This window comes from Melozone crissalis, unplaced genomic scaffold (assembly GCF_028551555.1).
Source record: "Melozone crissalis strain CALT ecotype California unplaced genomic scaffold, PUWL_Pcris_2 ptg000023l_1, whole genome shotgun sequence".
Taxonomy (NCBI): Eukaryota; Metazoa; Chordata; class Aves; order Passeriformes; family Passerellidae; genus Melozone; species Melozone crissalis.
Genome location: NW_026535801.1, coordinates 8,406,321 through 8,428,135, shown reverse-complemented (window position 1 = coordinate 8,428,135; position 21,815 = coordinate 8,406,321). Strand labels below are relative to the sequence as shown.

At 43.2% G+C, this 21,815-nt stretch overlaps 1 protein-coding gene across 23 annotated transcripts in view; it reads left to right on the top strand.

Annotated features, from left to right (window-relative positions):
- MAP2 (microtubule associated protein 2) overlaps nt 1-21,815 on the top strand; it is a 170,777-nt gene that overhangs the window by 62,033 nt on the left and 86,929 nt on the right. For 3 of the 23 annotated variants that reach the window (XM_054278306.1, XM_054278304.1, XM_054278305.1), the window contains exon 3: nt 11,619-11,678. The exons of the other annotated variants lie outside the window; for them this stretch is intronic. The gene's annotated coding sequence lies outside the window, so the exon portion shown is untranslated. The remainder of the gene's footprint in view (nt 1-11,618; nt 11,679-21,815) is intronic. 23 annotated transcript variants of the gene reach the window in all.

Sequence of the window (21,815 nt, the reverse complement as noted above, 5' to 3'; positions counted from 1 at the left end):
GTGCTCCAGCCCTCCAGTCAACTTGGTGTCCCTCCTCTGGACTTGCTCCAACATTTTAGAGCTGATAGAGCTGTGGGATGCAGAACTTAGAGGCGGTCTGCTGAAAAAATGAAGTCTTTGAGACCCTGTGATTGAAAGGAGAACCTTTTTCTCAGAGTTTGGGTGCCTCTGTCCCTGATCTTGAGGTACAAAAAGCCAGCTAGAAACAGGTGGGTTGGTTTGGCTCCATGAGTGAGATGGGGCTCAGTGTGCACAGGGCTGTATGAACTGACTCCAGCAGTGGTTCCTCCAGTATGGTAGGTCTCTGTGCTCTCTCTGTGTAGGGAATCCGTGGCTGTAGTATCTGGCAGCCACTGCCTGGCTAATTTGTTGCTGGGACTTGGTGATGCCTCTAGTATATACAGGAAAAGCTGCTTCCTTCAGCTCTGGGAGTGTATGGAGCTTTCTGCCTTTGCACAGCAGCCATGGAAAATTGCTGTTCCTCTTGGCTGAGAAGGTTTTGATGCATCACACACCTTGCTTATGTTTCTCTAGCAGAGAAGTTTGCCCTCAGCAGAGCTCATTGCCTGACAGGTGCTCACCCAGGATCAATCCCTGAACTTTGGACTGAGAGCTGCAAGTGTTGTCACATTCTCCTGCATGTGATGTAAAGGGCAGGACAGTTCTGGAGCTGAAAGTAAAACCTTTTCTTTTGCCATCATGTTAAGCAGGGTGATCATCTTCTTTTAAGGAGATCTATTATGTCTTTACATTTATGGAAATAATTTTTGAGCTATAGGGTAGGATTAGAAAATGTTAATAGCCTCAAAATAGAAAGCATGGATTTTGTTAGCAAATGCATCAGTGCTGAAATTGAGATTCTCCTTACTGTGTTTTTCGTTGCTGTCCACAAATGTTTTTAAACTGCTTTTTACTTTAAACAACAATGTAATGTTGTCTCCAGATCTTGGAAACCATTTTCAAATGTGTAAATTGAAAGTGTGGATTTGGAATGTAAAAAAAAAAATCTCCCAGGAGGGCAGAATTTCTGGTCTCTTTATAACTGAGTTTTCTTTTAAGTCTTCCCACTATGTGTGACTCATAATTGTGCTAAAGTATCCAAAATCCTTTGTTACTGAAGCTTGCAGCTCTTGTGCTCAAATGGGTCAGTAATCTTTGATTTCATGCACTTTGCTTAATCTTTATTAAGGTATTTCTTAACAGAGCATAGTGTTCTAAGGAAGCTCTTATGTGCTTTTGAGTAATGGCCTTCTGCTTTCAAAGACACACAAGTTTTACATGCTAGCTCTAAAAAAGAGGCAAGTTTGCTATGTGACTTAGGGAATAGAATGCTTATTTTGAAAATTGTTCCAACAGATGTTAATGGCTTTGCTGTGATGCATAAAGTCCCTAATCTTAAGGTCAAAACACTATTTTTGACTCATTCTGTCTTCATGAAAGTGTTGCAATCAGTGTTGGCTTTTGTTGGAGAAAGCATGGCACTGTGAGGTGCTGATGCAGCCTGTGCTGGTGATCTCCAGCAAGTGAAGTACAGCAAATAATTTCACCATGCAAATAATTTCCCCAGGATTGTTCCACTTAGGGTAAAGCATTGTTATTTTAATGCATCTGGGTGCATGTGGTGCTGAGAGAGAATAGTGATTTTCTTTATGGGGATTTAATTTCAAAAAGTTAGGAATCTGTATTTGTCCAGCTTTTCTTGTTGGTTTCCATTTGCTAAGTGTTTTCAGTTGCACCATACAGTTCTTTTGGGGGAGCAAATAAGGCATCTTAGCTCTTTCTATTGTGTTACCCCATGTTTTCTCATCTCCTTAGCATTGCCTGCTTGCTGAATCAAAAACAAATTGGTGTCATAGTGGAACACACTTTAGAACTGCTAATAAATGAAGGGAATTATCAGAGAAAGGCTGATAGAAAATTAGGAGGAGGAGCATTTTGTCAGCATTTTGGCTGGCAATATAATCTGTGCCTCCTGCAGTGCTGGCTATCAGTGTTCCTGGAGAGTTTGTTTGACTTGGAGCCCTCAAGCTGCTCAGGAAGCTCCACACAGCTTCTGACTTATAACAAAAGTAGTTATGAGTTTGTGTTATTTTTTAAGTATGGGGGGGGGGGGGAAGCACAACAGTTCCTCCTGAACTCACAAAGTTTTCCATTTCTGGCACCTCTAGTTATTTTAAACTTTGTGAAAGATGTGGAGTATTTTATTAAAGTAAACAAAGCTATGTGAAATTAGTGCTCTATAAGAAAAACACTCCTATTTTTCAAAAACCCTAAACTTCAATAAGGACACAGAAATGTATATTCTTTATGGGCACTCAGCTTGACCTCACCTAGCCCAATTTCTTAGTAACATTCATCCTGCTGAATTGGGTTTTTATGAGGTATAGCTTAAGATATTAAATATAGACCATTTGGTTTCCTAGGTACTACATAATTTCCAAACAAAAAAGTGTTTTGAATATATACATTATTGGGGAGAGTCCTTACAGCAAACTCATCTCCCAGGTGAAGGCTGGTCAGTTCATTGTCTTGTCTCTGGAGAAAGTAAGAAAGGTTTTGAGAATCCTTAACAAATCCATTTTTCCCATCAGGCAGAAAGGATACATGACAAGATGCACTTGCAAGTGGCCACAAGCCCCAAACCCAGCTGAGAAGTGTGGTGGCTGCTCCAAGCCATGAGGCTGGCCCTGTGTTCCCAGACTCCTTGTGAGTTCCATGAATGGAGGGTGACATACTTGCTGAGTATAATGGTGTAAACTTTGTGACTGGAAATTGTTCACAGATCTGTTTTGGAGAGAAGATTGGAGCCTGGCCTTAGACCCTTTACCCCAGCTTGAAATTCTCTTTTATGGCATTCCTCTGCCCAATCCAAACATTCTATTTACAGATTTATTACCTGCCTTTAGTAAGCTATCTGTGCCTGAGTACTTATCAGCAGAGCCCACCTTTACTTCAAATAGACGAGGGCTTCCATGAAACTGGGACAGCAGGAAAAGAGGCTTTGCCACTGTTTTTCTCGTTTCTTTGTTAGATACAAAAGTCAGAGATGGGGGATTTTTTAGGGAATCCAGGGACTGAGGCTCTTAAGGATGGAGAGCTGTCATACTGGAGTCTATTTGGACAATTTTCCTGCTGTCACACCTCTGTGGCTGACATGACTGTGTCACTTCGGGGACCCGTGTCCCATAAGCATCAATCACCTTTAAATGAAATGAAATTTGGTATTTCTTACCAAATGCCTGATGACAGGCAAATGTCACTTGAGTTTGCTGCTCTTAAGAGCTGAGCAAAGACAAGAGAGAAGACATGAGGAATGAAGGGAGAATCCTGAAGGAGGCAAGGCTGGATGTGGATGTCCATGGAGCCAGCCATGCTGTGTTCTGGGGGTGATAATGTAACTGCTGGCGAGTCCTGTTTCACAGTGGAAACATCTCTTCCTGGCTGACTCTGGTATCACATTGTCTCTGCCACAGAGCACTGCTTATTTGCATAAGTCAGCAGCAGGTTACTGCTTTTTCCACAAAGCAGGATGCACGCTAAGAGGAATTTTAGGGCAGGTACAGTTGCTTCAGCAGTCCCTGGCCTGGGAGGGACACTCTGCTTCTGTGAGCATTGGCTTTGGTTGAGCAGAAAATCAAGTGATGCTGTTTCAGATGGAGCTTGGATGTGCTGTGACTGGTGGTGGGCATTCCTAGGGACTCTCAAGGAGCAGACCTTCAGGCAGGCCTGGGGGAAATGATGGCAGGAGATGTCTGGAAAATCCCCAACAAAGCAAGCAAAAAGCTTTCTGTTTTCAACCACTGAAAGACTCTGCTTTGCTTAATTCCCCTTCTCCCTGTGACAGGTAACTTGTGCATTCCAGATTGCTAATGGAGGTTTAGAGGTGACTTCAGAAATAACAGGTTTAAAACCTCTGGGAGATTTTGCTCAGCAGTTGTGTATAGGAAGTGCATGTATTACAGGAATATGTGTTAAATGGGCTTCTCCTGAGCAAAGCTCATATCATCCTGTGATTCTTTATAAAACAGTGCCAGTAAAACCTCCAACCATATTGCTTGGCTGTAATGCTCTAAACTAGGGAGAAGGAAAAAGCAGAAACCCAAAGTATGGTACAAAAATTTCTTTTAAAATGTGGGGAATACTGGCTAACCTGTACTGTGTTCCCTGTCATGTTTGCTCACAGGTGGAGGTCTTCAGGCAATGTTTTTATGCCACTTGTCTTTATCTTGGAGGTCTCTGGTGGCACATAAGCTGTGACATTGGAGCTGTGTCTTTGAGGATGTGTTCTAGCAAATGTCTTCTGTGTGCCTTCCTCACGGAATATGGGGTTTTGGGCTTTCTAATCTCAAGGACATCCATATCAGTGCAAAAATCTGCAGCTTAAGCTCAGTTTCCAGGGCACTGCACAGCTTGCTCTTGACTCCTCAAAGTTAACTTCAGTGCACTTGGAATTAGAGATATCATGGAGCCAGCTGATTACAGAACCCATGTACTAGCCATAGGCTAACGTGGCTTCCCCCTGCAGTCCCAGAGCAGCCTTGCATCCTGAACCTTTGCTGTTCTCTTGCCATCATTTTCACTGGCGCACTGGGAAAAGGCTGCACTTGGTTATTGCAGGATTATAGTGCTGCACACTGTTCTTACACCATGACTGTGCTGGAAATGTGTGTTCAACCTTATCGTAAGGTGCAGGAGCTGAGAGACCTTGGTTTTGGTCCTGTCTCAGGCAGGAACCTGTTTTGTTACCCATGGAAAGTGTCTCAGTCTACAATCCTGTCAAAGGGGATTTTCACTTTTTCAGGAGAATCGTCTGAAGTTTTATTGACACCCTTAAATTGTGTAATATCACATGGATGATAAGAAAAATAAATTCATCCCTAGCCAAAAAAAGTGATATATTTTATTGTGTATTATTTTGTATTTTCATCACATCTCTGATATACCAAGTTGACTCTTGGGTTATAGGATGTATTGAGGAAATTTTCTATCTGCCTGGACAGGAAAATCTTCAGGATAAACAGAACTGGTATGTCAAAAAAGAATACTCAAACAAGAGAGAGAATGGACCCAAACTAGTGCAGCAGTTCTTGCTTTCTAACCCTGTCTCATATCCTCATGTCCTTAATTTCTTACTGGCATAAGACTTGCCCTGTCAGTAAGGCAAAAGGCTCCTGTGCTGTTCTTTGGAAGGTGGTTGTTTGATCTCCCTTGTCTGTTCACCTCCACCCTGTGCATGGGCTGTACCTGTGTTACAGTCCTGAGTGCTGTAGGGGAAGGAAACACACCTTTAGTTTTGGACACAAGAGCCTGGAAGCCAAAGCAACAGCGAGCTTAGCACAGAGCAGCATTTGCTGCTTCCCTTCGGTGGTGAGTGTCCTTGGGCTCTGGGAGGAGGGGCTCAAAGCAGCAGCTGAGAAAATGCCCTCACTGGGGGCTGCTGAGCTGAAATGTGTCCCTGGAGTGGGGCAGCACAGACCTGAGGCCAGTCTGTAGTGTGTGCTCCTGCCAGGCTTGTGCAGCATCCTGAAATCCATGCTTAGCAAAGCTGAAGTGGCTCTGGCCAGCTGTCAGTCTCATTGTGATGCTTTGTCCTGACACTTCATCCCAGCTCCTCAGGTCCTTTTCTTGTGTCCTCTCCTCCCTGCCTTTTTTCTCCCTTTGAATTACTGTGATGACTGAGGGAAAGACTCTTACACTTGCTGGTTTGCACCAGCCTGGCTGTCATGGTGTTTGTAAGGGGATGAAAGGCAGTGGCTGATTTTCTCTGTTGATTGTGTCTGTCACTCATGAGTGAAAGCCCTTTGCAATCTTGGCACGTCCTGGCTTTATTTGTTGCATGAACTCTGCCTGGGAACAGCCTGATTTCCACACACACTCTTGGATTTGCATCCATGAGCTAACTCAGGGCTAGGGGGTTTTTGGAAAGTGCTGTTAGTCCAAAGACAAGTTAAAAGCAGAGTGCATACAGTACAATACCTCTATTTTGAAATAGGTTATTCTTTTGTATTTGCTGTTCACTGAAAAAAAAAGAATGAAATTGTAATAACTTCTTAAAACTTCTTAGTAGTGTTTTTCATTGTCTTGGCTCTGAGAGGTAAGGGGAATGTAAAGTCCCAAATTTAAAATTCTCCAGCTTCCAATGGGAACTCCTTTTTGTGCTGCTGGACCAAAGTATGAAAACATATCAAATATATCTGCTATGTGTGTGATATTGAGGTGAGGATGGCATGTCCCTGATAGCTGGAGTATTTCTCAGTCCTGGATCTTAAATAAATATTTTCTTTTGGATACCAGCTTGTAGGGTTGGTGGTTTCTGTTTCACTAAATGACTATTAGAGAGTCCCTGTCCAGAATCCCTAGTGAGCTTTTCCTCTCCAGCATATGAAGATATAGCTTGTGCCCATACAGCCATTTCATGGGTATCTGAAATTGCTGGGGCCTCCTAAAGTAAATGCAAAGACTGCAGTAAATTGCTATCCAGCATCTTCATTAGTAAACAGCCTTTTTTCTGGAGGTAAGATCCTTCAGTGGAGGGAGATGGCTGATTGGTGGCCACAGTGGGTGACAAGAGGAACTCAGGGACTCTCTCTGCTTTGCTGACAAACTGATAAAAAACCAGGCCAGCAATCCATCTTGCAAGTCTCTTAAACTATCATAAGGATTTATAGGAACTCATTATACAATAAATTATAGATATAAAATAGCAGGTGGTACATTTTTCAAGCAGTATGTATTAAAATTCAAATTGACAAGACCAGGAAAACAGCCCCCAGACCTATCTTCAATAACTACAGGGGGAGTAAGCTGTGGTTAAGAGAAGTGGAGTGTTAATGACAGCTCTGTGCTAGTAAACACAACAAAATGCCTCAGTGGTAATTGTCATCAGAACGATTTCCTTCCCTGCTAGTTACAAAATCAGATAAACTATTAGAAACGCCATTTGTAAAACCCAGGCACCATATATTTCCATCAAATGTAGCAGTTGTTTCTGTCTCTGAGATTCCTGTAAAAAACCCCTTGGGGTTGTAGCTGGGCTGCTGAACACAAGCTGTGAAAATATTGGCATGCTCATTTTATCCTTTGCTATCCTTGTCCTTCTCTGTTTCCATTCTTTAATCCTTACTTAGTGGCAGCCACTAATGCAGCCCAGTTACTTCTGCGTCAAGAGGATCAGGAAACTGTTTCCTCTCAGGCCAAATGTGCTGACACTGCTAACCTTGATTTCTATAAATGATTGAACAGTGTCTCCTGTCTGCTGTGTATTTCAGGCCCCACTTAGCCAAGATTCTTAGATGCTGAGATAGCTTTTCCTCTTCCCTATCTCCTCCTCAGAGTCATAACCAAGCCAGGCTTTGTCTCCTCTACATGTTTTTCCCCATGAATAGGCCTTTCTCAATCTGCAGGGTTTAAAAAATTTCTTTTAATTATTGAAAGGTTTGGTGTGGATGTGTTAGTGAAAATGAGTCACTAGGCAAGCAATGGGAATTAAGTGCTAGGAGTAATCCATTTCAACGCAGATGCAGTGCAGTAGTTTTTGGAATAAATAAATTTGTGATGATACTGTCAGCATTGCTTGTTCTTGAATCATTTAAAGCTTTTCTAAATCAGCTTGGTCAAAAGGGAACAAGCTAAACTGGCTTTCAGAAGCAGCATGTTCCAGGAGTGAGGGAAGGACTGAGTTATGTGCTGCCCAAAGCCAACTCAAACTGGTGGTGAAAATCTCAGTACAGGTTTTTCCTCAGTCAGTGTAGCTCTGGAGTCTTGATTCTCAAGTTGAGACAGCATCTAGTGCAGTCCTTCCTGAATTTCAGGCCACATCTACAACCACAGCAAGCTGCTGGCTTCTGCTGATGGTCATTGATTTACAGCAGCACAACCTGGCCTCTGCTTTGCCTCCTTTGGCTGGAGTGATTTAAAGACATTTGCTCTCTGCATCAACCTTAGCTGAGGTTCAGATATATTTGACCTTCATTTTGTAGCACTTTGGAAACTGAATAATAATAAATGTGTAGTGAATTCTACCCTGCAGATAACCAGATTGGCTTTTTGCATCCCTTTGAAAGATGTCTGTTATTTTAAGCCTCTGCTGCCAAGGGGAAAGCATAGGGACATGGAAAGTAGGAAGGAGGACGAGAGTGTGGAGTGTAAAAGGAAGAAGCTGTAGGGAAAGGTTTGGTGGTAATAGATTGCATCCATTTACAGCATTGTTGGGCAAAGCACTAAATGCTGAGAAGTAATTTATGACAATTTAGGCTTTTATCATAGCATGCATGTTGCTCTTGAGGTATATATAGCAAAAGGCAAGCTCCCAGACTGCAGAGTTAATAACGTTAAATGTGCATTTCTGCAGGCAGATTGCTGAAGCTAATAGATATCTATCTAGATTTCTCTGCAAGGCAGAGTCAGGGCCTCAGGTGGATGGGCTGACCCTTCAGGATAACAGCACACCTCCTTTCTCAGGAGAACAAGTGGAACAGCTTAGGAAAAGAATGTACTTAGTCCTTACAATTTTCATTACAAGTGACTCTGCAAAACAACTGTGTTGTTGGGTAGGTCATACAGAAGTATTTCAACATACACAAATCCTCAAATGAAAAAGGAAAGCAGCTCCTGAAAAAGACACATATTTTTTAAAATTAGTACAATGTATAAATTTATCAATCCTGTTGATTTTAAGAGCTCTATAAGAGGAGAAGTAGGAGTAACTTTAATGAAGAATAGTTACAAATATCTTGTGCATAAAATAGAACCTCAGTCCTCTGTTGTGTATGTGTATGCACACTGGATTTTTCCTGTCAGTTTTGTAGGTAGAAGTCGAAGTGTTTACCAAAAAGAAGAAAAGGCAATCCCTACTGGACACAGCAGTGGAAGTAGCATGCTTGATCCACAGACAAATGGCAGAGCCAGAATGAGCAGGTTTCCTTGACTGTTTGGTGCTAGGTCACAGTGCATCCAGCCTAGAGCTGTCAGCCCTTGGTTAGTCTGCATCAACAGAGAAATCTGTCTGATGTACTTCAGTGGCAGAAAATGCGCTGAATGCACTTAGCAGGCTGTATTTGTGGATAAGACTTCAAGTTTTCTTCATTGTGATGAGCTTGCATGTCCTGGCATAGGTTTCCATATTCAGGATAGAAGATATTAGTCACAGCTTCTCGTTAGGAGTGAAAAAACCCAGCTCATCTGTTTTGTGTTCTGTCCGTTGTGGAAAGTGTCACTTGGAGCAGCCAGAGTGCCATCCCCTGCTATCCTGGCTCTAGGGCATCAATAAACCAGCATGTCCCTTCATCTGAGCACAGAGCTTTTCTAAAGTCACTGCCAGTTTCAAGTAATTCCTTACTGGGACAGGTTCTTCTGGATTTTTGTCTCAAGCAACAAGGTTTGGGAGAAATACAAACAAAAAGAAACCCTTCTTGATACATTCTGCACTGTGATTATTGGAAGGTGCTTACAGGAGGTGGAAAACCCCATTAATGTATCTGGTGCCACATTCTGACCAGGCACTTAAATGTTAACTTCTTACTTTTTGTTTAAATGCCCTGAACGTGGAGTTGTGGGCATCTCTGTGTGGGTGGGTGTCTCTTCTGTTCTCCAGCAGAAGAACTTCTGAATCATCTCATTTTCTTCCCTTCCCTCTTCCTCAGCAAGAGGTGGAAATGGTGATAACAGCCTGAATCCAGCAAATTCGTGGGCCAGCAAAAATGCTGCCCATTTCTGGCATCTGTATTTTGATTGTCTGGTATTTTTGGTATTCTGCTGGTGGCTGAAATCACATTTATTGCAGTGGACTTTCAGCAGACTACTGGGACACATGTTTAATGATGGTAGAATAGATAATGGAAGTGCAAAGCCAAGTTTGTTTGTGGTAAAAATGCCATCTGACCATCTGGCATACGAGTAGCAGGTGTCTCCATCCTTCTGGTAAATCCCTGTTGAGTGCCTCTGTCTCCTTGTCCCTCCCCAGAGGGGTGCTCCACCTCCTCTGGTTCTGGCTCTGTGGCTTTATGTGGCAGTGGTGGCACATCAGAGGGCTGGGATTGGGATGCCATGTGCTGAACCCTTGCCTGTCAAGAGCATTGATCTTTCTGCTGAGCGAAGGAAAATTTAATTAGCTTATTTTAACATTGATGTTTGTCGTGTGGTTGGTGGAGTTGATGCTGGCTAGAGCCTCAGTTCCACACAGCTCATTTACTGTAACTAATTATTGCTCCTAAGTGAATGGTGCACTCAGCTGGCAGCCTCTGCAGTAAGGTGGAATTTATTCCATTGCAAATTTTTCATTTATTTGCTATCAGAACCGTAGGAAACCTTCCTCCTTCAGGGCAGCAAAATCTTTCTGTTGTTGTTGGATGTTAACTGGGCAAACTGGTGGAAAGCTGTAGTTAGCACAATCCCATGCCAGTGATGTGGTGCAGACAAGGTGACTAATTCAGTGACAAAGGATGACAGTCCAGGAAATAAAAGGAACCTGAACTGCTCTCTAGCTTAAGGTTAGTTGCCTTTCTGAGTATGCATTATGATTCTCTCTGATTTCACACTTACATCTTACTTTTTGTCATTACCTTCTATCCTTCTTTTTAATTTGGTTTAGTTCTATGTTTCTTACTACTCTAGCTCCTGGCACTGCCTGCCCTATTCTTGCTGAAGCTTTAAAACAGTGAACTCTCAAACAAAAGCATTAACTTGAGTCAGATACCCTGTACAGGGAATTAATTTCTGAACAACTAAAATAAAAAAAGTGTACCATTGTCTTGGCCATGAGAAACTGCAGCCTTAAATATAGGTGATAGTTTTAGCTGACTCCATAATCCTTGGGGATACTCAAGGACATGGGGTGAGGAGATCCCTTTCACTTGGGTTTCTGTCTGCTGCTTGCACCTGGAATGTTTTCCCCAGTGTCCTCTGGTCAAAGACTTAGAGAAAGGAGAGAGGATGGATGGTGGGACAGGCAGAGGCTCTTTTAGCAGGCTATCTACATGTACTGCCCAGGCATTTCTCTCTCATTAAAGAGGGTCACAAAAAGGGCACTAACATCTGTGGGAACCTTTCTTATCTATCCCAGCTAAACTTAAGACTCTCTGCTACAATTTTGGCAAGAAAAACAGTTTAAGGAAGAAATTGTAGTAATTCCCTGCCTTGGTGTCTTCAGCTGTTTTGAAGTGTCATACTGGGAAGTCAGTGAGGGACTCTTGCTCTTCTTCCATTACTTTCTGTGCATCTCAGCAACCATTTTCCTCCACTTTCCTCATTCCTGCTTGGGACTGCCCTGCAGCAGAGTCTCTGCATAGAGCAGCTCTGACAATTCTCCCAGTCTGGAGGGAGTCTGGCTGGAATTGTGCTGTGCTCCATTTCCCTTCCCTGATGGACAGGTTTTTGGAGTCAGTGCCAGCTTTTTTTACTGCTGGCCTAGGGAGTAAGCAGCTCCTTGGTGGTCCCAAAGCAGGCTGTACATAACAGGGAATCTGAATTAAAGAGTCTTGGGAAATAAAACTGAGAGGGAAAGGCATGGACAGAAATGTACACATGAGATGTAAGGACATTTTATAGTCCCTTACAATGTTGAGGTTATGCTACATTTGCTGCATAGAGACTAGTGAGCATATTTTTCTATTTCTTTGTAGGAACAGAGGGTTTCCCTTGTTTAACAGTCAGACTCAGCATCCCATCATCTGCTTACCCAGGTATGACCTTTTAACTTGTTGGCATAGTTTAACAAGCAAGCTGCTTCAACAAAATAAGAAGGCTTGAGAAAGCTTCTCTAGTTCCTGGAATACTTAATTCAATTTTTTGGGGGCTACTTCCTGTTTTTGCATTACTCCTACTTTTAGAAAATAGGAGTATTTTAAGTAGATTTTTTCAAAAAGCCTCCTGCATCTGATGGGAGCCACAGTATCCATTGTGAAAGCAGCTGTCTCACTTTTGGCTTAGCAAGAGCCTGCTAACAGCCCTGGGTGGAAAGGGCCTAAGATGGTGATGATACAAAGGCAGAGCATCTGAGAGAGGTGACACTGCTCCTGCACTCTGCTCTGGTTTGTCTCATCCTGCTGCTGCATTGAGTTATACCACAGAAGAGGTGAGAATGATTTGGCAGGGTAATCACAAGCACAATGATTCCAGATCTCCAAAATCAAAAATGATTGGGTTGGATCAAAGAAATGCATGAGCATGAAAGTTTTGTTCAGGGGTAAAAGTACCTACTTTGCCTTGTCACTAATAAAAAGCAAGGTGTTGGATTATGGCAGTTCAGGACACATTTCTCTGAGATAATGCTTGAACAGTGAGCAAAATCAATCTCGTGTATTCTGCTTGAGTAGTCACTGCCATGCTTCTGAGGCTGCCAAGATATTTAAAGATGAAAAAATTGAAGGATCAAGCACAGGTTTAAAGGAAAGCAAGCTGATGCTACAGGATGGGAAAAGGTAATAGTGTATGGTGTAGGATTTGTGTGGACATGCCCATGTGCACTTCTGTGTGTATGTATTGGGTACAAGGCTGGTTTTAGGCTTGAGATATTATAAGCCTGTAAATCTATCAATTTCCCAGCTAGCCCCTAGTTTACTTCTGCATGCAGTCTCTCCTGGGTTTATGAACTTGAAGGAAATTGAAATAGAGAATCAAATTTGGCTCTCTGCATTTGTAGGCTGTAAAAAGCAGGCACATAAGTTGATTTTCCATATGTGAACTTTTCTCTCTCACAAGCCATGGCACCACAGGGCTGACATGGGCTGTGGGGACTCATAAAATGTGTTTGTGCCAGTCTCTCTTTGAGACATGTGATGTGCCTGAGGATTAAGGTGCTTCTTGTTTGCTGCTTCTCCTCCTGGACAGCAGAGCACAGGCAGCCCAGCAGTTTTGGAAGGAGCCATTTGCCTTCTGGGCCTCAAACTGTGGGAGGGCAGGAGCCACCCCAGCCCTGGCATTGGCTCCCATCAGCTCCCTTTGCTCCTGGGGGCTGCCAGCACATCCAGCACCCTGCAGGCTCCTGCCAGACTCTACCAGGCAGGAGGGGCACCATAAGCAGTGATCCTGCATGCTTCAGGAATTTTCCCATGGCCTCAGAATACCCCTGCAGCAGTGCAAGTACTAAATGAAGGATTAAATTAGCCTGCAAGACTTAAAGTACCAGGCAGTTTTTATTGCAGTTGCCATTTCACTGTTGATAATGTTCCAGTAGTGATAAAGTAAGTTCTCAGTTGTCTGCTGTGCACAGCTTAAATTGTCTCTGCAGGTCCCACCCTTAACTGACAGACCTAAATGATTGCTCTTGGAATAAAGAGTTTATCCATGGAGTGCTCCATAGCCTCTTGATGCTGCTCAGAAACCACAAATAGTTTAAGAAGTTGGCAAGTCTGAAATGAAAAGGGAGAGAAACAGCCGTAGATCAGAATTAGCATTTTCTTCACAGGGTTAGAAAATAAAATACAGGTGTAAGATCTTGTGAGAATTGCTGTCTCTCCTGCTTCCTTTGTGTCTCTGTGACTAAAAGTAACAGTGAGAATTTGCAGTGGAAATAATGGATCACAGGTGTGGGACAGGGAAAGCTGTGACAGAGGAGATGGGGGTCAGCAAAGGGAGATGTGTTTGCCCCCTCCCTGTGTAAGAGCATCCCCAAGGCTGGGCTGCTGGATGGGGAGGAGGAATAGCAGAACCAGGAATGTGGCACAGAGGGCATCAGGAATGGGTGATAAAGCTCTCTGGGCTGGGATGTCAGTACAGCCTGTGTGCAGCATTTGGAGCTGAGGACTTAGCTTTGGAGAGTTGCAGCATTCTCTGGTACTGTGGTTTTGCTTCTGGAGTTGCTGCAGTGACTCCTCATGCTGGTCACTGTGCTCTGTGATTCCTGGGCCCTGTGGTTCCCAGTGCATTGTGAACAAACTCAGCATCTCCTTCTGACCCGAGCTTTTCTGTGTATGAGCTGTCTCTCTGAAGGGACCCCAAAACATGAAGGTGCCAAGAGCACATTTACTCATCTGGAGTGAGCAGGAGCTTCTAACAGCCTTGTAAGGCTCTGTCACATTGAGATTACAGGTAATTTAGAGTAACCTTTTGAGTGTAAGCATTGTTTGAATTTCTTTTTCTGCTGTGAACCTCCTAATGCTCCGAAGGGAAGGCAGGGAGATGGGGATGGAACTTGGCAGCAGCCATCTGGAACAGAGCCTTGAGGGCAGCAGGAGGTCAAGCTGAGCATGCAATGCACTCAGGGAGAGCATTTGTGTACTAATACTTTGTTCAATTAGGCTAGAACCTCTTTAGATAGAGGCTCGTCTTTGATGGATGTTGTAAAGAGCATACGTACACCATAGCTTGTGTTTTAGGCTTAGAAATTTCTCTCATCAGTGATTGAAAATTAACATTATACAGAAAGATGTCAGTGAGGAATGATTGAACAGTTTTTAGAAAAGAGATATGAATTGACATTCACTAGAAGGGTTTCTTGTAGTAGCTGAAGAAGACGTGTTGGTTTGGTTTCTGAGAAGTAAAAAATGCTAGTGGTTCTTGTTTATTATTTTGCTAACTTTTTTTTTTGTTGTTGTTTTTGTTTGTTTGTTTTTTCAGTGATTGTTGTAGCACTAGGGAAAGTTGGCAAGTGGGCGGAGTGCAAGGTGGGGCTTAGTGGCATTATTGGTGTTGTTTTCTCTCTTCTTTTCCCATGCAGTTGGCTTGAGTGTCTCCTGCCTGGCACTGGGAGGGCCGCAATGAGGCATCCCCTCTGGGTGGTTCGGACATGGGGCTAAAGGAGCTCTTGGCACACTTATGTCACAGCCAGTGTGGCATCCATTCCTCCTTCATCAGCCTTCCTCTTAAAAACAGTCTCCTGCCAACCAGCAGGCTGTTCTGCAATCTCACTTGGAAGAAACTTTCAGCTTCCAGGTCAAACTTACAAAAGGTCCTTGTACCAAACTACCCTTTGGAATTTCCTTCTTTGTGTTTATCACTTAGCATTAATCCACCTCTTTCCTCCTTTGAAAGGAGGGCTGCCATCAGTTGTGTAATCAGCTTCTCTTCCCTTCTTTCTTCTGATTGTTTTAATAGCCATTATCTGTGCATTCATTCCTTTGCAAACGCCTGTTTTGAACACAACCTGTTTTGAATAATCTGTTACTTATCTGTGAAGTAGCAAAGGTAGAATTTGCTACATTTTGAAAGGTTTGAGACGTGATCATTAAGCAGTGGGAAGGACACAGAATGTCCTTTGTTACTGTCAAATCATGGTGATGACGGTGCTGGTGTTAGTAATGCTGCTGTGTAGCAGACTGAGTCACTAGTAGATGCTTTAAACCTGTTTACAGGCAAGAAGCAAAGCAATTCAGGCAGAAATTGACAGGCAGGTTACCTGACTTGCTGCAGCTTTTCAGTAAACCTCTTCTCAACTCTTGGGATGCAAGAGGTGGGCCAGAGACACCAGGAAGGGAGAGGAAGAAGGAAATGCCATCCTTTCTTGCCCCTCTGTTGTGATGGGCCACAGAGTTTCATTTCAAGGAAAGGAAACAGTGTCCTGTGTGTTGCAGCTTGTGCTTGATTCCTTTGTCAGGGTCAGCAGCCAGCCCCAACACAGAACTTTTCCATTTCTGTGCAGTACCCAAGTGACTTTGTAGAGGGGCAGAATGAAGGAAGCGATGGAGAGTTGCTGAGCTGCATTTTGGTTTTGAGAACCCTTACTGCAGTTGTTTCTGCATCCCCAGCAGTCAAGTCACCATAATCCCTCTTGCAGCTCAGGAACCAGTTGAGTGTGCTAGTGCTGAATTCTCACAATTGTGAGTTTTGTCCCCTGGATGACATGGAGGGAAAGAAAACACCATGGAATAGAAACTCATCCCTTCTAAAGGCAGTTGAATTTTTGCTGTGAACATCCTTTTTGAGAACTAATCATCTTGCTAAGGATTATAGCGTTACAGCTATATGAAAAAGAAATTGCTCACACTTGTAAAAATGACCGTTTCAGTTTTCAGAAGTCCTTGCTGAGTGGTGCACATCAGCCCTTTTTTTACAGGGGCTCACAAAGGCCTTGTATCACCTGTCTCCTCCAGTGGTCTGACATGTCCCTTGTCCATCTTCCCAGCAAACCCTGCTGCTGTTTAAAAACACCTTAGTCCTCCTGCCACGTTCTCTTGAACTTTCCTGAGGAGCATCTGGTTCTGGCTGGTGTCAGGACAAGGATGCAGCACCCAGGGATTGCTCCTGTCTCTCACTGAGGGGGGAGCTGGAGGTCAGTGCTGCCTGCAAAGCGACTGGGGGGAAAATGATCCTGTTCACACTTAATACCTGTAAATAGCTTTGTAATGCAAGTCACAAGGTCCTAAGCAACACTGCCTGTAAGTTCAGTGTTAGGGAGCCTGACACTCAGAGTTAAGCCTTCTTTAAGTGTAGTTAAGCAGTTGTGATGGCAAATATGCTTTTGAAAGAGGTAGTGGGAATAATGGAAGTGCTGTGAGCATTCTCCATGAGAGAAGTTTGAGAGGCACAGGTTTGCCACTTAGGAGAAGAACAGATGTTTGAATCCTCATGTTTTTTTCCAGCATAGTTGATAAAGTCTTTCATAATAATGACCAAAAATTACTGTAGTTGTCATCTTTAAGATGAGTATTTTTTTTTTCTCTTATTGTTAATCCCTCTGAGACTTTGGGCCTTTCTGAAGCTGGAAGTTATAATCCAGTCCAGTCTCTAGCCATGACATTTTGGACAGCTGGAATAATTATACAGGGAGGGGGGTATAATGCACCATGCAATTAATGTTCAAGTGAGGTCATGATGTGAGAAGTGAGATCTTCTCATGGCTTGTCTCTTTGTTGTTTTCTAAATCATCCTTGAATTTTACATCAGAAGATTTTAGGACATTACTGTAAGATTGCCGGTTGTTCTGCCTTTTGCCATGTCTGTGTGGGAAATCTGGGATAAATTGCAAGGCGCTTTGATCAGGAGTCCTGCTTCAATGACTAATTCCTAATGTTGCACTTACCTGCATCTCTGTGAGTTTCCTGCACCATTCTCTTAATAACAGCTCCCTGGTATTCTTATTTTCAGTTGTGACTTCTTTGGGGCAAGAAAAAATGTTTTGCTTTTTATACAGTTACTCTTGCATCAATTTTTCTGCTAATAATCATAAGAACATCCACTCTGTGCTGAAAACAGAATTAGACACAACAGGATTTTGAGTCTAAGGTTAATAATGGTGGCATGCATGGGAACTAAATACTGTGTACAACAGCTTTTGCTGTGATTCTTCTTAATGCTACATGATTCATTGCTGTAGCTATCATAATATTAGTGACTAGGTGTCCAAGTCTGGATTAGATCACTGTTGTGTTAGATGCTGTGTGCTCAAACAGCAGAGTTGCTGCAGACCCCAAGGAGTCAAATCTCCAGTGAGACATGGAGCTGTAGGCAGCCAGAAAGGACACTCTGGTGGGACAGTATTTGCCAGTGTAATTAGTACCTTAGAGACTCCATAATTCATGCTGGGAAATTGTATCCTCATAGGATATACAGCTTACAAGGGATCAAATCCTATGTTACTTGGGGGGTGTTTCAATTTAAAATCCAGTGTATAGTGAGTTGTAAAAAAAGGAGGTCAGCTTCACCTCTTGTTTGTGTCTGCTATTTTAGTATGTTTCCCCTAATACAGCAAAAGTCTAGTTAGTAAAGCAGCTCCATTTCTGCAAATTGTTCACTGTAGGAAGTAACAGTAATGGACAAAGTAGTTCAGCTCCATTTAAAACTAATGTAAATGTTGGCCTTGGAACAGAATTGGATCACCCTGCTGCCCCTTTTTTCCCCTTTCTGAATGTTCAGATAACTGGCTTCCAGCTAGCAGTAAAACCATCAAATAAAGATGAGAAAACCTGTTTCATTCTGGCCTGAGTGAGGAAGATTTGATAAAGTCATGAAAGTGCCTTCTCTTGCAGTCTGAAATGTATCTATACCTTCCAGGGTAGATCTGTGCTTTGAAATGCCTGAAGTCAGGACTTTTTCTTGGTTTGAGTTCAGCTCAGTGCTGGAAATGGTGTTGCCTATTGAACTGTTTTTGAAATAAAAAGAATGGGTATTATTTGTCAGTGTGGGGTGGCATCCAGTGCTGGCTGTCTGCTTGGAGCTTGTGATGTTTATCACTACTCTACAAACAATCTCTACCCCACTTCTCCAGCCCCTGTATTCCCTTCCTGTGGTACCATGTACCGCTGATTTTCTCATCTTTTTAGTTCCCTGTGGAAGATTCTCACACTCTACTGTGATCTTTCAGATTCCCAGCATCTGATTATTCCTTTCATACCCACTTTGCCTTACCTGTGTTGTTTTCTCTTGTTCTTCTCTGAATTATCTCCATTTACTCTGTGGACCTTTGAGATTTCTTGACTTTTCTTTGCATTTTGTCTGCAACTTTTCTCTGTACTCTATGCAGTGACTTCTCTCTCTCTGTAGGTTAACCAGCTCCTGTTTCATCCTTAACCTGTCTGCACTTAGACAGTTAGTTTGGCCAGACAGAATATGTGCTGTGGCTGCATGTGAGCTCCACATCTACTGAGCAGACTACCAGGACACTGCCAGACAGGAGAAATACAGGCTGAGCTCTTTTTGTTTTGGTTTTTTTTTCTTTTTTTCCTCTGTAGAGGCATTTATCCTCTCTCTTTATCCATCTGTGCATTTCCTATGGTGGTTGGTAGGAGCTTAGAATCTTCTCTCAAACATGGTAGAAATTGGCCAGTGTGACTGACAATTACGAGTGTGGATAGACACAGCAGACAGGCAGAGACAGGAAACAGGAGCACCACTAGTGTAAGAAATTAAGGAATTTGTGTGTTCAGCTGTATCTTCAGCTAAGGTGAGCAGCAGAACCAACCAGACAGTTTACAATACTGGTTTGACATCAGGGAGAAATCTGAAGGACCTGTTTTTTATATGGAGGCAGATCGGTATCCGGGACTTGATGCATGCCTTGTGCTTTATGTTTTCTTAAATGAATTCTGGGACTATATTGTGTCACATTTTTAATTCCTACCGAAGGCAGTTCTTTGTACAAGTATTTTTAGAAATGAGCATCCATTCCAGAAGAAGGAATGCAGCAAGCTTTATATAGATTCCTGGAGGAAAGATGTGGGAAGTGCTGTGGAGTATCTGGGAAAGAAGTCATTTAGAGACAAGCCAGTTGGTCAGGCCAGCAGCCCTATGGAGTTGAAATAAGAATCTACATTTCTGATTGTTTTTATGATAATACCAACAGCAGGGGACTGCTTAATGTAGTTTGTAGGCTGCAACCTTCATCTGAGACTTCACATCCAAATTTTAAACTCGGGCTATTCTGCCTGATGATGGAGGGTTTTAAGGGATCAAGTTCCTTTCAGCAGCACCAGGGGCCTGAGCTGAGCTTTGAGGCACCCAGGGACTGGAGCTGTTTGGCAGCCAGAGTTCAGGGACAGCTCTGTCCCCAGAGCTGTCAAGCAGGCGCACAGTGCCCCAGATCCCTGTGTTTCCCCTGTGTGCTCTGGTGTCAGTGGCCAGTGTTGCAGTCCTTCCTTTGGAGTCTCCTTTTTGTGGCTTCAGGTTTGTTTTGCTGCCCTCAGAGAGATCTGATAAATGTCCTTCCTTGAGCAAAACTTTCTGAAACCTGGGGTTGGGAGCCAGAGCATCCGTGCCCATATGGAAGAGAGGGCCCTCGCCCTAAAGGGTTTGCAGCATAAGTAGGCAAGTTACACACCACGTAAATATTGTAACACATGTTCTACAGATGGGAGAACTGAGGCATGGGCTTGTTTATTCAAAAGTTCAAGTTAATAGTGCCAGGTGAGCAGCAGAGTCCTGGACTAATTCTAATCTTGGATCTCAGTGCCTTAACCACCAAATTGCTCTGCCTTTCTAAAAATCCTTGTGATTGTAGGAATATCTGGGTAGGTATTACACCACAATTGTATGAGGAAGAAAACCTCTTTTTGAGTGAAATAATCTTGAAGGCACTTCCATTTGTGCATGAAATTCTTCATCCCTTGATCAACTTTAGCAAATTCCATGCAGGTAATGCCTGATAGAAGAAGACAAATTGCCAGAAAAAAATAAATTAACAATAATCCATAGAAGACGTGAAGCAATCATGGTCTTAGCAGCCTATAGATAATAAGAGGGAAATCTCTTCATTTAAAATTCCTAATGTTACTAATCTCCTGGTAAATCCATGCCTATGAAGGATAAATCAAGCTTTTTCTTAAACACAGAGTTCCTTTGTCAGTGGGAGGTTTGGATGATCATAAGCATTATTTTTCTCCTATTTGGAATTTTATAGGTGCATGATCCCAGAGTCAGTGGGATCATGAAAGAGAAGAAGAGGAAAGAGAGAAGGAGAGGAGGAAAAACAGAAAGAAAGGGAGAAGGAGAGGAGGAAAAGCAATAGAAAATTATACCATTGAGCCAAGGGGCTGTCTGAGCTGGTCCTGCTGGCCTAAAGTGGCACAGACACTGTGTTGTGGGTCATCAGTGTGAAAGTGGGCTGCATTGAGATCAGCCATGGCTAATGTCAGTCTGATTGTTGTTATCAGCTCAGTCCTCTTCTCATATCTCTTTGCACCACGTCTCACCCTCCTGTACAAGATGCCCATGGTTTTCTCAGTATGCAGGGTCAAGCTTTGCTCATGTTTTGCCTGTGTGGTGTACAACCCATGGAAGTTGGTGGGAGTCAGTTCTGTACACATGCAGGAGCAGGAAGGGGTTGACATGGAAGCTGCAGTCAATCAGTGGGTACAAATTTGGAGGTGGGGTAAGTCAAGGTAGTTCTCTTGACCTCAGTGAAATTACCTGTGATAGATGCTCCTTGGAATTCTTCACCAAAATATGGCTGGCAGCGATCTAAAAAGTCTCTTTTGGAATCTCGCCTGGTAGGGGTTATGACAGTCTCCACATGTGAAGTTCTAAGTTCAAGTAAATACACTTTTTTGTATGTTTTTGCATGGCTGAGAGCCTCTGGTGTCGCTGGAAGATGTTTGTGCCTCCCCCAGCCCGGGTGGTGCAATCCTCCCATGGAGCCTGTGTGATTCAGACAGGATATCTCTGTCTTTATGGTATCCCTGCTCCCCATCCCTGGTGCACGGGTTTGTTCCTTCCTCTGGTGGAACCTTCTGTCATCTGTGATGCTTAACTCATGGCAGGTGAAAGTACAGCTGCAAGGGCACACATTGCACATAACATTCAAAATGGAGAGAGCAGCTATGAATGTTGTGTAAAAATGCAAGTGAAGGACTGGGAGACCTGCCTGCTCCACTGAAGCTATATCAAAGGTCTGTTGTATCCCCCTTGTATCAACTGAGTTTACATTTTCCTTTTGAGATGGTGGTATCCAGGGTTTCTGGCATAGCTCATGTTCATGCTATCTCTCTCCTCTCTCTGGCTGATAGATTTTTCCTCATGGAGCTGCTACTTTTGAAGCCTAAAGGATGCCTAGTGCTCCAACATGGATGATGTTGTGGAGAGGGTGATTGATCTTTTTCAAGGAAATTAATTCTTTTCTCACCTTCAATGAGATACAGTTTAGATGGTCTCTTAATCGCAATAGCAATCGTTTCCCTCCTGTGGAGGAGTAGATATGTCTTTAAAGAGAGAGCTCTGTGACTCCTTTTGAGTAAGTGCTTAGTGAATTGTTCTAGTCAGAGGTGGGAAACTCTTCCATTATTTTGCCCACCACTGCCTGCAGGCCGTTCCTACAGGCTGCATCAGTTGTGGCATTTCACACATCCACTGCTGACCAAGCTGCTCGGTGTGATTTGTGGCTGGTTTTTGTTTCAGCCACAGTGTAATTATCTGATTTGTCATGGCTGAAGGCTTGGGGTGCAGACTCTGGC